Source organism: Lissotriton helveticus, chromosome 9 (genome assembly GCF_964261635.1).
Source record: "Lissotriton helveticus chromosome 9, aLisHel1.1, whole genome shotgun sequence".
NCBI lineage: Eukaryota > Metazoa > Chordata > Amphibia > Caudata > Salamandridae > Lissotriton > Lissotriton helveticus.
In genome coordinates this window covers 490593742-490608087 of record NC_136070.1, presented here as the reverse complement: position 1 = coordinate 490608087, position 14346 = coordinate 490593742, and the positions used below count along the sequence as shown (strand labels likewise).

Below are 14346 nucleotides of genomic sequence, written 5' to 3'. Positions count from 1 at the left end.
ATAATCCACAAAAGAATATGTAACAAAAAACAAACACATTTATGCAAGCAGCAAGAAAATAGATATCTCTTGCTTAATCTTCCTCTGGTCTCCTTAACCACCCCTTAAAAAATATGTAAAGCTAAAATAACTTTTATCACACCTTTGATGTGGCTAGCCTCTTGTAGATAAAAAAAAATCCCACGCCATCAGCACAAACAGCTTGATTTATTCTTCAATAAGCTTCTTCCCTTTCTCCGCTGAAAGACTGTTAAAGAACAAAATACCAGATTCAATGGGTTCCATTGGAATGGAGTCCAGAATTGTAATCTTTTTAAAAGGACCATATTGGATTTGAATCAGTTAACAGATAAGTAATATTCCAGCACCTAACATTTTAAAAACGTCTTAATGCACTAATAGTGAATCCAATTAGTTAATACTGGACATTTTATTTATGAATAGTATTATGGATTTAGAAGCCTCAACCTTCTCAATTATCCCAGAGAATTCAGTTCCTCCCTCTCTTATCTTTGAGCATGTGCTTTGATTTGGTAGGAAATACAAGTGGAAGGGTGGAACAGGTTAGGTAGTCCCATTCCCAACATCCCTCCCAACACACCTTAATAAAATGTTGTTTTGTTTTAAATCAACCCTAATTGTGATCACAAAGATTAATCCATTACAAAATCAAAATATTGTTTTAATCACTAAACAAATATTCAGTTAAGAGTGTATTCTCAACTGCCTCCAATCCTTGCAGTCTTATTCACAGGGGATATTCCCATCTAGATTATTAACAATGAAAGTGAATGGTATTCACATTTTCACTAACTTTCATTTCTGTCACTTCATAACAAAGCTGGAATTGCAAACAACCCTTTCAGAATGCGATCACTCTATATTTAGAAATATGAACACAAATCACATTTGTTCCAGACACAACTGGTCTAGTTTTGTGATGAAAAGAATATTCTGATCTTGATATATTCTAATATATATTATAATTACTTTAAATTCAAAGATAAATTATGTTTAGAAATCTTTGGATGAATGATACATAGTAATCTTGCTCCATCAGGGCAAGATGGCAGCCGGACCTTCAGCAGAGTGAGCTGACCACCTAATCTCTCCAGTTGAGACCTGACCGGATGGCGTCTATGAGCACTGCATTACCTCCAGGGGAAAAGAAACAACCTGATTTTATGCACCATTGAAACAGGCGAAAGCTCTAAAGCTGGCTTGGATGCTGTGGAGGCTTTGGGGAGCTCGGAGCGAGTTGTGGAGGACTCCGTTACCCTGTGTGCTCGCGTCCCGAGCTCTTTGCTGTACCGCTGTTGTTTGGTACGTCTTGCCTAGCCGGAGGGAGGGGACCGCAAAGATGCCGCCAAAGACAGGCAGCAGAGGAGTGAGAGGACGAGGAGTGGCTGCGGGCCCCAAAGATGTCGGGATATCGGCTCTCGCAGGTGACTCAGCTAGAGGAGGCTCCGAGGTCTCTGCGGTCTCGAGCCCCGGTGCTGGAACAGAGTCAACTGGAGCAGGCGAGCAGCGGAAAACCTTGAAGAATGGAGCCATAACACGCGGTAAGCAAACTGTACCGGCGTTGTTTAAGGCTAAGTAAAATGACAGGCAGCGGTGCAAACTCCGTTAATCTAGTGATTGAAAATGCTGGAAAGTCTCCCTCAGGGAAACCCAAAGGTACGTACTCTCCGCTACAAGGGGAGAAAGGGGGGAAAGGACCCCGGACTCAGGCTAACAGCACGAGTGGAGGGGGGGAGTAACTAGCGAGATTTCACCACCGGGGGGGAACAGGATGAATGGGATCTCATCGCTGAATCTGCAGATCCTACGGCCAATCCAGACAGCATCAATGGCCAAAATGGACAGTCCAATTCTGGTAAACAGACATAATATCGACTACAAAATATCGAATGGACATAATATCAAGTGCAAAATATAGGCTGGACAAAATATCGAATGGACAGAATATAGACATCAAAAATATCGTTTTGAAGGTAAGTAATATTGAATGTTATTAAAATTATCGAATTTTTAATCATATCAAATTTTTTATAGTGTTTGTTATGTTATTATATGTGTGAAAAGTGTGTATTTATGTTATAATTAATTTTAATTAATGAATTTTGTTTTTTATTTTTTGCGTAATTTAATTCTGTAGCGGGTTGTGGGTTTATAGGGGAATAGGGTGGGAAGTAATTTAATTATAATTAATTAAATATGTAAATTTATATATTGGTATTCATTTTTAATTAATTGTTAATTAATTTATATTTGGTAAATAATTACATTTTAATTGGCAATTAATTTTAATTAATTGATTAATTGCTAATTATGTTAATTTTACTAATTTATTTTCTGTAGCGGGTTGTGGGTTTATAGGGGAATTGGGTGGGAAGTAATTTATTTGTAATTAATTAAATATGTAAAAATATTTATTGGTATTTCTTTAGAATAAATTGTGAATTACTTTTTAATGGGTAATTTATTACATTTTTATTGGCATTTAATTTTATTTAATTGATTAATTGCTAAATATGTTAATTTTACTAATTTATTTTCTGTATCGGGTTGTGAGTTTATAGGGGAATAGGGTGTGAAGTAATGTATTCATAAATAATTAAATAAATCAAATTAATTAATTGTATTTAATTTGAATTAATTGTTAATTAATTTTTAATTGTTAATTAATTAATTGTTAATTTGTAATTTGTTTGAATATGTAAATAATATTAAAAATTAATTGTAATTTGTAATTTTAATTGATTAATTATTAAATTATATTAAATAGGTAATTACGTGTAATTATTTTTTTATAGATATTTATTTATATTTTTATAAATAATATAAGAAGAATTTACTTTCCCTACTGTTGCACTCTCTGGAGTTGGAATAGTAATTTTTACCCCTACGCTATCCAATGCTTTCCCTACTGTTGCACCCACTGGAGTGGGAATAGTAATTTTTACCCCTACGCTATCCAACGCTTTCCCTACTGTTGCACTCTTTGGAGTAGGAATAGTAATTTTTACCTCTACGCTATCCAACGCTTTCCCTACTGTTGCACTCTGGAGTGGGAATAGTAATTATTATCCCTACGCTATCCAACGTTTTCCCTACTGTTGCACTCACTGGAGTAGGAATAGTAATTTTAACCCCTACGCTATCCAACACTTTCCCTACTGTAGCACTCTTTGGAGTGGGAATAGTAATTTTTACCCCTACGCTATCCAACGCTTTCCCTACTGTTGCCCTCTTTGGAGTGGGAATAGTAATTTTTACCTCTACGCTATCCAACGCTTTTCCTACTGTTGCACTCTTTGGAGTGGGAATAGTAATTTTTACCCCTACGCTATCCAACGCTTTCCCTACTGTTGCACTCTCTGGAGTGGGAATAGTAATTTTTACACTTCCGCTATCCTACGGTAATAATATTGGATATTATTTAATTATATTATGTTACTATATATATATGTTTTAACAAATATGATTGTATTTTTTTTTATAACTTTCATTAATTATTTAAGTATTATAAGGTAATTTAAGTATTTTAAGTATATTTTAGTAATTAATTTTTAATATTAATTTAATTTAACGTTGTTTTTAATAAAGTCGATATTTTTATAAACTATATTTTTGTAAACGGTATTTTTTACTCGATATTTTTGTACTTACCTGTTTGAAGATACAAAGTTGATATTCTGTCTGTCGATATAGTGTCGCCGATATTTTTGATGGTCGATATTATGTCCCTCGATATTATGTCAGTGATCCTCCAATTCTATCAATACCAGTAACACTGCAATCCCATTGCATCTTGGGAGATGAAGTCCAGAGAACCAATGTATCTGGAATTTGCAGGGAAGATTTGGACTCAGATCTCTATGAAGACATGGCTACTCAGGAGGAGGACGCTACTGATAAATTGTTCTCACTCTCTGATCATTCCAACTCTTCAGAGGACAAAAGTCAGGGTAAGGACTGGGCTGGTGAAGGGAGCGATTTGAGCAGTCTGCACTGGGAGGAAGAGGCTGATAGTTCTCTGTCTAATCCTGGCACGATTAAAAAAGCCTCTATCTTCCCGACATCGATCAGCAGGACCGAGGGAGCCACCGGCAGCATGATATGGGACTACTCTTTCTCGCCAAACTTAGGAGAAAATCAAGATGTCGAGGGGAAAGGAGAGATTCTGGGTGAATCTGCCAACACGATGAAAGGCACTGAAGAAATAACATTGGCTATGAAATATCAGGTCATCATGGCTCATCGAGAGGAAACCAGGGCTGAGAGTACTCGGACTCAAGGGGCCTGTAGAAAGCTGCAAAACTCAATTCGAAGAATTGCCATGACTTGTGCAGACTTCGCAACTAGAATCAGGGAGGCAGAAGTCAGGATATCTCAACTGGATGATGAATTAAGCAAGCAGAAAAAGAAGATTGAGTCAATGCAAATGCTAAGGGATAATACTCTGATGAAAGTGCCAGATTTCGAAAATCGCGCTAGATGAAATAATCTGCGTATATCGGGCATTCCCGAGGGCAAAGAAGGGTCTAATATTCGCCAGTTCATGATAGATATTTCCGATGAGGCCTTCCCAGACTTACCACAATGGGGTTGGAAGAAGCACTTCGCTTCCCTTTCAATCAACGGAGAGCAGCAGGACAATCTGACAGCCTTCCACAGGCTACTATGATTTCTTTAAATAACTTCTTAGCCAGGGAATCGCTATATGACCTTGTTAGACCTGATCGTAAAAAGAACTAGGAAGGGTTGCGATTTTTTGTTCGCCCTGACTTTTGCCAGAAGATGGTCAAAAAGCGTTCGCCAACTAATATCTGAATTTCAAGCAAAAGGGGGTCAGGCATTTCTGATCAATCCTGCCAAATTGAAGGTGGTCTCTCAGGGACGCACGCAGTACTTTCAGTCAGAAATCCAGGCAAAAGAATTTTTATTGTCAATGTATGTCTCAAAATACTGCAGGCATGACCAAATGAGATCTCAGTTCTGAAAGAACCTTCTGTGAGACTTTAATTGGTTTCTCCTTCTCTTTATGCTTAAACAAATGTTCTCACCTTTATACATGACTTTATTCCTTGGGTGCTTAAACCGCTTATCTTAATTTATCTTAAAATGAAAAGTATACAGAGTAGGTTGAAAGATCTCACCGTTCGGAGGGATGGGTCAGGTTAGCTCAGCATCACTAGGGACAGTAGGTTCCCATGCCCGATGTAATGGGAGGTTTGTCAGTAGAGGGGGAGGGGGATGGGGAGAGGGTAGAGGGGGTGGGCAGTGGGGGATGAGGAGGGAGTTGAGGGGGCACTCTAGCACGTGTTCAATTGTGTAGTTTTGACAAATATAGTAACTATGATAAGATTCAACATCTCATAAAGTTCTCCTTTGTCTGTAGGAAAGTAGGAGATAAAATGTCAGTGTCCTATTGGCTGTTAGAAGTAACTTTTAACTTGTAATCGAGTTAAGGAAGACAACTTAAGGAGATGGGTAATAAGAGAAGTTGGTATTAGGGGTACATTGTACACTATATACTCTCTTTATGGTTCCAATCTAGATGACCCCACTAGTCTTGAATATTGAGTTAGCTTTGTGGTCTCCCTTGATAGTGTTTTGCGGGGATTTTAATATTCATTTGAATGCCAGCTTCAATCTCCATAGCAATGACTCCTATTCAGGACGGAAGTCTAAGACTTTCAAGGCTCTACAGGGGTTATGCCAGAAACACGGACTAACTGATATTTGGCACAGTCAGCGTCAAACGGAATTCGGTTATACGTTCTTTTCGGCTCCCCATAAAAAAATATTTCTTTTTTTTGTCACTAATACAATAGCCGGAAGGGCCACTTGTGAGCTTTTTCCAAGACTTGTATCCGATCATAACAGTTGAGTGATCCAACTCCCAATCAAAAACTCTGCACTAGTAATGACAACGCAGACTTTTGTTAGAAAGCTTTTACTTAATTTAGAATACTGTGTACATATGTCAAAGTGGATAGTGGAATTTTTCAAAAGGAACAGGGGTACTGCATCTGAGTTAACAGTCTGGGATGCTTTTAAAGAGGCAGTGAGGGGCGAAACTCTGTGCTTTTCCATGCATCAACAGAGAAAGACGAAAGAGAAGGTTACCGATTTGATGGATCAGCTCAGGGAGGCTGAGGAAGAGTTGGTCCGGGTAATTGGGGAATCACAGAGGAGTGAGGAATGTCAAAAAAAGTTAGCAACAGTAAGAACTAAAATACATAAACATCTTGGGGAGGATTTAGCCGTAAAGTTTAAGCAACACAGGGCTGATATATATGAATACGGAGAGAACACCGGCAAGCTACTAGCTAAACGGATTCAGCAAAGAGCAGCTGCAAACAGAATCTGTCGTATAAAAAATGCAAAGGGACAGATTCAGGATCTTACCAGGGGCTATATGCCACAGAAAGGAAAGACTCTTTAACCTCAGGTGAGGACTTTCTATCTGATTATGCTACCGCTCAGATTACTCATGAACAGAGGGATATGCTTTCTGCCCCTATCTCAAGGGAAGAAAATGAATCTGCCATAATCTTGCTGGCTGCAGGTAAGGCTGCAGGCCCTGACGCGCTGCCACTGGAATTTTATCGAACTTTTAGACAAGACCTTCTCGGGGGAACTAAAGCTCTTATTTTTAAAAACTCAGAATGGCCAGACTCCGGACTCCTGTCATAGAACAACAATTGTAGTCTTTAACCCCTTCGCTGCTAGGCCTTTTCCCCTCCTATGCTAAGCCTTTTTTGGGCTATTTGGGGTAGTGCATGCTTAGGCCCCTGTAACCACATAAGGTATCCACGCCAATTTTGCGTCGTTTTCTTCCAACATCATGGGGATTCTAAAGGCACCCAGGGTTTTTGTATTCCCTTGGAGGGGTCCCAGAAATTAAGCAAAATACAGTAAAATATTTGTTTTTTTCCGAAAAATGGGAAAACGGTCTGCAAATGAAAGCCTCTGGGTTTTTCCCTGCAAATGTTATCAAAAAAGGGTTTGTGGGGCTGAAATCACCATTCACCCAGCTTTAAGGGAATGTCAGTCTTTTGTCAGAGAACCAACATTTTTCACACCGTTTTGGCATTTTTCTGGACATAGCCTATTTTTGCTATTTTTAGTGCTTTCAACTTCCTTCCAGTTAATGTTTAAAAATGTGTTTGAAAGCAACAATGGATCCTGGAAAGCTATACATTTTAGAAAAGTCGACAAAATTATAAATTCAGAAAGGGGTCATTTGTCTAAATCCATGAAGGTTTCTTTATAGAAACTAACAGTTAAATATTGGAAAAATTGAAAATTAGTTTTTTGTGTCAACGTTTTCACCTGTAACTTCTTGTAATTATGACAGCTCTTTGAAAGCAATATACCGTTCCACCCGCTGGACTTTCCTGGTTGTGGGGATATATAGGACTTGTAGGTTCACCAAGACCCCGACGATCCCAGAGCCAAAAACTGAGCAGCAACTTGCAATGGTATTTTATTATGTACCGGGTATAGAGCAATTATTCTGGGAAAATGTGTACATGGAAAAATCGGTATGAAAGACACCTATGTATTTCTGAAATGGGTACAAATGATAGAGTTTAGAAACAGTACATATTTGCACATTTTTTTAATTGGGAATACTCATACTAGCATGAGAATTATTGGTCATTTTTCAAAATGACATCTTTTTTACACAATGTCTTTCATTTGGAAGGGAGAAATGCATAAAAACTCAATAGGTAATAACAGTTGATTTACAAATCTGAATTACCCTAAGTCTTCCGATAAAAAACGGTACCTCACTTGTGTGGGTCGGCCTTGTGACCGCGACAGGAAACGGCACAAAATGCAACGTGGTTGCACCTCAATTTCGCAGTGAAAAATGACCCTTGTTTTGCAAAGTGCCTAGCTGTAGTTTTTTAACCTTAGCTCTGCCAGCACCTAAGGAAACCTAGCAAACTGATACATTTTTGAAAACTAGACACCCATGGAAATCCAGGATGGGGTGACTTGACTGCCTCCCACCAGGTTCTGTTACCCAGAATTCCATACAAACCTAAAAAATTGTCCAAAAAAACACATTTTTCCTACATTTCTGTGGGGGAAAGTTCTGGAATGTGCGTGGATTCACAAATTTCTACCCACCCCGCGTTCTCCAAAGTGGTCTGAGAAAAATGGTACCTCACTTGTGTGGGTCGGCCTAGTGCCTGCGACAGGAAACGGAGCAAAACGCAACGTGGTTGCACCTCAATTTCGCAGTGAAAAATTACCTTTGTTTTGCAAAGTGCCTAGCTGTAGTTTTCTAACCTTAGCTCTGCCGGCACCTAAGGAAACCTAGCAAACTGATACTTTTTGAAAACTAGACATCCAGAGGAATCCAGGATTGGGTGACTTGACTGCCTCCCACCAGGTTCTGTTACCCAGAATCCCTTTCAAACCTAAAAAATTTACAAAAAAAAATATTTCCCCACATTTCTGTGGTGGAAAGTTCTGGAATCTGCGTGGATCCACAAATTTCCACCCACCCCGTCTTCCCCAAAGTCTTCTGAGAAAAATGGTACCTCACTTGTGTGGGTCGGCCTAGTGCAGGCGACAGGAAACGGCGCAAAACGCAACGTGGTCGCACCACAATTTAGCAGTGAAAAATGGCCCTTTCTTTGCAAAGTGCCTAGCTGTAGTTTTTGAACCCTAGCTCTGCCGGCACCTAGGGAAACCTAGCAAACCTATACATTTTCAAAAACTAGACACGCAGGGGAATGCAGGATGGGGTGACTTGACTGCCTCCCACCAGGTTCTGTTACCCAGAATCCCTTGCACACCTTAAAAATTGTAAACAAAACCACATTTTCTCCACATTTATGTGGCGGAAAGTTCTGGAATCTGCATGGATCCACAATTGTCCACCCACCCAGCGTTTCCCCAGGTCTCCCGATAAAAATGGTACCTCACTTGTGTGGGTGGGTAAAGGACCCGTGACAGGCAAAGGCCCAATAACTATTGAGGTGACATTAAAATTACCTATCACAAACCAACCTGGTTTTGCAAGGGGGGGTCCCATGAGTTTTTGGCCCGGGGCTCGACGGCCATCTAGGGAAACCTACCTAACCCATACATTTTTAGGAACTAAACACCCAGGGGAGTCTAGCGAGGTATGGCTTGCATGGGTCCCCCATCATTCTCCTACCCAGAATCCACTGCAAAGCTCAGATTTCACCGAAAAATAAACTTTTTTCTCACATTTCTGTGTGGTAAAGTTCTGGAATCTGCGTGGCTCCACAAATTTCCTCCCACCCGGCGTTCTCCCAGGTCTCCCGATGTTGCCTCAATAGGTTTTTGGCCCTTGCCTGTCGCGGGCACTAGACCTACCCACACAAGTGAGGTACCATTTTTCTCGGAATGCTTTGGGGAACATGGGGTGGGTGGAATTTTATGGATCCACGCAGATTCCAAAACTTTCCACCACAGAACGTGAGGAAAATTAGATTTTTGGGCAAATTTTTTAGGTTTGCAAGGGATTCTGGGTAACAGAACCCGGTGAGAGCCAGTCAAGTCACCCCATTCTGGATTTCCCTGTGTGTCTAGTTTTAAAAAATGTACTGGTTTGCTAGGTTTCCCTATGTGCCGGCTGCGCTAGGGCCCAACATCCACAGGTAGGCATATTACTAAAAACAAATCTGTGCCTTGTTGGCTTTCTGCCACCCTGGGGGGGGGGATTTCGGGGGTGGGGTTGCCCCGATATGCCCCCATTGGGGGTAGAAACACTGTGGCTATTTTTTGGGGGGGTGGGGGCATTGGTATGCCCATTCCAGGCAGCCCCCACCCTCACACATAAAAAAGCCAGCGTAATCGTTGGCGTCAAGTGGGCTTTTTGTCCCCCCAGGGGGCATATTGGGGGCTAATGCCCCCATCTGCACCGCAGGGGGGTCAGAAAGTCCACTAGACGCCAGGGAGTTTTTTGGGAAAATTTAAATTAGGGTGGGGTCTGCCGAAAACGGGCATGCCAATGCCCCCACCCTAAATTTGCCCAGAAAAAACCCTGGTGTCTAGTGGGCTTTTGCCCCCCCCGGGGGGGCAGATTGGGGCTACTGCCTCATCTGCCCCCCAAGGGGGGCAGGAAGGCTGTAATTGTTGCGGGGGAGGGGGTGGGGGCATCGTCATGTCCATTTTGGGCAGCCCCACCCTTTTTCAAATTTGCCCCAAAAAATCCCTGGTGTCTAGTGGGCTTTTTGCCCCCCCCCGGGCGGGGCAGATTGGGGAAGTAATGCCCCCATCTGCCCCGTAGGGGGTCAGAAAGTCCATTAGATGCCAGGGAGTTTTTTGGGAAAAATTTTAATTGGGTTCTGCCCGTAACGGGCATGCCAGTGCCCCCACCCTAATAAAAATTTGCCCAAAAAAATCCCTCGTGTCTAGTGGGCTTTTTGCCCCTCCCCAGGGGGGCAGATTGGGGGCTACTGCCCCACCTGACCCCCAGGGGGGACAGGATGGCTGTAATTGTTGTGGGGAGGGGGTGGGGGCATGGGTATGCCCATTTTGGGCAGCCCCACCCTATTTTAAATTTGCCCCCCAAAAAATCCCTGGCATCGAGTGGGCTTTTTGCTCCTCCCGGCGGGGCAGATTGGGGGGTAATGCCCCTATCTGCCCCCCAGGGGGGTCAGAAAGTCCACTAGACCCCAGGTAGTTTTCTGGGTAAATTTTAATTAGGGTGGGGTCTGCCCAAAATGGCCAGATTCTCCCCTTTTCAATGATACCTCTCCCGTCTTTCTACGTGCTCAGGGGGCTGAGATAGCCCCCTGAGCACGTAGAACGGGAAACTGAAATGAGCCTCTTGGCTCATTTCAGTTTCGGTTTCACTGAAATGACGTCAGCGCGACGTGTGCGCTGATCGTCATTTCAGGGAAACCAGGGGGGGGCCTTGGGAGCTGCAGAAGCTCTTCCCCAGCTCCCGAGGCTTTGGAGGAGAAAAGGGAATCCCTCTGGTGCCCGTACCAGAGGGATTTCCTGGGGTGGGCGTCATGACGAGCTGAGCTCGTCATGAGCACACGAGCACTGTGTGCCATGACTAGCTCAGCTCGTCATGAGCACCCAAGGGGTTAAAAATTAGGATAAGCCGGAACTTAGCCCCTCCTCATATCGCCCTATCTCTTTGATATGCGCAGATAGCAAGATCTATTACAAAATAGTAGCATTAAAGCTGGGAAGGGTTATTGTTCCTCTGGTTTTCATCTGCCAACATGGCTTTATAACCGGTCAAGATACATCGGACCACGTCAGGCGGGTAATAGCCTTGTTCGATTGGGCCCAGGCCTCAAAGAAGCCCCTAGAGATGATCCTGTTAGATGCAAAGAAAGCATTCGACAGGGTCTCCTGGGGGTTTCTCTGGCTGATGCTGAGGACTTAAGGATTCCTGCCGGAATTCGTTACAGCTGTACAGGCCTTATATGTTTCACCTAAAGCCTGTGTTCAGATTTCTGGGCAAGAATCTAATTTATTATCCATCAGCAGAGGAACTCGCCAAGGGTGTCCCTGCTCACCATTATTATTTGCTTTGTATATCGATCCGTTGCTCAGTAAACTGGATGCTGATCAACGGATCGAAGCTGCTATGGTAAATGTGATCTCAAATAAAACATTAGCATATGCTGACGATGTGGCTATATTCACAACAAACATTGGATCTGCTTTACCTGCGATTTACGATATTGCAAAGCAATTTGGTTTTGTATCAGGATACAAACTAAATGCCGATAAAACCCAGGTCATACACTCCGATACTACAATATAGGGGAGGAAGCGCCAAACTGTTTAGTAACAATCATCGAATCAAGCTACTGCAAGAAAACAAAGTTTAAAATAATTCAATCAGCATTTGCAATATGGAAATAAAATGAGGCCACAGCTAGGGGTTTTGAATTTAAATTCATACACCTCCCTGCTTTCATATGGGCTACTGCCGCCGATTTTTCAGGATCAAGTAGCTAGAGGGTGGGGTGCCCTTGGAGTTAAGGTCCTGGGAGTTTTTTTAGCAATGGCAATAGCCGCTCTTTTTCTGAACTACAAGAAAAATATGGAACGTCCGCAAGACATTTTATCAAGTTTTTACAAATTAGAAGCTTCTTAACTAAAACTATGCACAGGGGAGGGGTATTTATGCTAAAATTCCGCTGGTGGACAGATTAGCATCTAAATCCAGACTTGGGAAAATCTATCAAATCTTACTTTCTACTATTCTTGATGATCTAACCCTCCAGAATCTCAGCTGGGACAGTAAATAGACACAGAGCAACACTGATTTAGGAGGCTCCATTGAGTTAGCCAATCAGATTTTAATAACTGGCAGTCTGAGAGCACAACACTACATGTCTGTCTTTGACCTATATTACACCCTGGGGAAAATTGCTAAATGGTCTGGGTCACAGGGGAAGACATGCAGTAGGCGTGGGCTTTTAGCAGCTGACACGATCCACATGTTCTTTAGCTGTCCCAGCTGGCAAAATATCTACACGGCATTGAGTCTTTCCTGACCCAGATCCTCAGCAAGGCACTATCAATAACATCTGGCTTGGTGATATTGGAGTTCGATCAGACTCAGAACCTGATGTTTGGACTAGGTTGGATACAGGTCTGGTCTTTATGGCAATGGGTGTCCTAAGAGCTAACATTACATCTCAATGGATTAGTCCCGACCCGCCCATGTTTATTAATTGGAGAGCTAGATTTTTGGCCATAAATAGTATGGGCTTAGCTGTGTATAGACTTAGGGGCCATAGGAAACAGGAAAAGGGCAAGATGTTAAGGGCACCAGTAACCAAACGGATTGGAGAATAATGTTGATTTTTTTTCTCATTGTATTACTTTAAATTGTCTTTTTTCCTGACTGTTTGTTGTAGAATTTGATGGAGATTTGTCATAACTACTGTCATCATGTATAAAGAAAAAAAAAGTAATCTTGCTCCATCATAAGTGAGCATGTACATGGACCTGATTGAAAATAGTCTGAGATTAGTTCCTTGGGAGCCAAACATCCCATTGGCCATTTGTCCACAAACAAGATTTCCAAAATCTATAGAACACTCATAATACACACACCTGATTATTTGTCAGTGTTAAGGGAGGAAGATAGTGGAGCCAGGGAAGACAGTCAATGCTTTGAGTCTTAATGGACCACTGTGAAATTGCCATTGTTTAGGCTCATGAAATGTAACTTCATGCACTGTGTGTACTGCACTAGAAAGTTCCATCAATTTGCCTGATATGTATTGCGGCTGGCAATATTGCCTGTGCTTGGTAAGGTAATATAACACACTACAAAGTAATTGGGATAGGACTATGTGCACAATTACAAAAATTACCCAGGTGAAGATTAGCCTCACACCTCATTGGGACCTTCTGAATCTCACAGAAGAGCTGCACAGCGAACACTATACTAAACTGTTCAACAGACTTGGTCCAATTATTGCCAAGAGGACATAGCCCAAATGTGGAGAGCTTCATGTGCTCTGAGCTTGGCTAAATGGAATGCGGGACTAGAGTGCTGCAGGGCTTTAGGAAAGTGGATGTATGAAGATTGTGCATGACCCCAGAAACACATGCGATGTGTGTGAAAGGACAAGATTATTGAGGGATCTGAGGATAAATCTAGTCTGAGTACTATATAATGATTATTTTTATACCTGTTTTGATTCCTATTGCAGACATGTATTACACAAATAAGTACTGGTGGTTTGCAAATGAGCTACCACCTAACAATATGCACTGGCATGTTGTTTTTACTCTTGAGAAACATGATGATTTTGTTGGTGGATGGAGTTGAGCTGAATTGGAATTGAAAAATCTACCAAACTAATTCATAGAAATGCATCATATTATTAAACAAACTCTTGGAATAGGAAAAGACGATTGACATTTTTGGATGAAAGAGATGTATTTAAAAAGGAAACAGAAAAAAAAGAAATTAGCAATGGTGCCTACGTATTTTCATCCAGAAACTACAAGGAGTTCTACCCATCAGCTAATTACTATGTGTGAGTAGAGGGAAACATCCTTAACAACAAAGTTTGAATCACGAATGACCGGAACCACGAATCCCGAACAACGACCAATCAGTTAACCACGCCATCCTTAATAACGACATCATTAACAACGGCTTACATAAACCACGAAAACCACGTCTGCCTGCTGGCTCTGACAAAGGTAAACTATGGGCGGAATGTACTGACACTATAAACTCACAATAGTTTTTTCTGTAACTAAAAATGTAACCGACCTAGTGTAATGTAACCCAGTGCTCATTTAAAGCGCTCTAATGTCCTGGGGCCAAGTTCGCGCTATATAAAACACATT

At 41.7% G+C, this 14346-nt stretch overlaps 1 protein-coding gene across 1 annotated transcript in view; it reads right to left on the bottom strand.

The window, feature by feature from the left end:
- Nucleotides 1-14346, bottom strand: part of KCNH5 (potassium voltage-gated channel subfamily H member 5) — an 875857-nt gene that overhangs the window by 648045 nt on the left and 213466 nt on the right. The gene's annotated exons all lie outside the window — the stretch shown is intronic.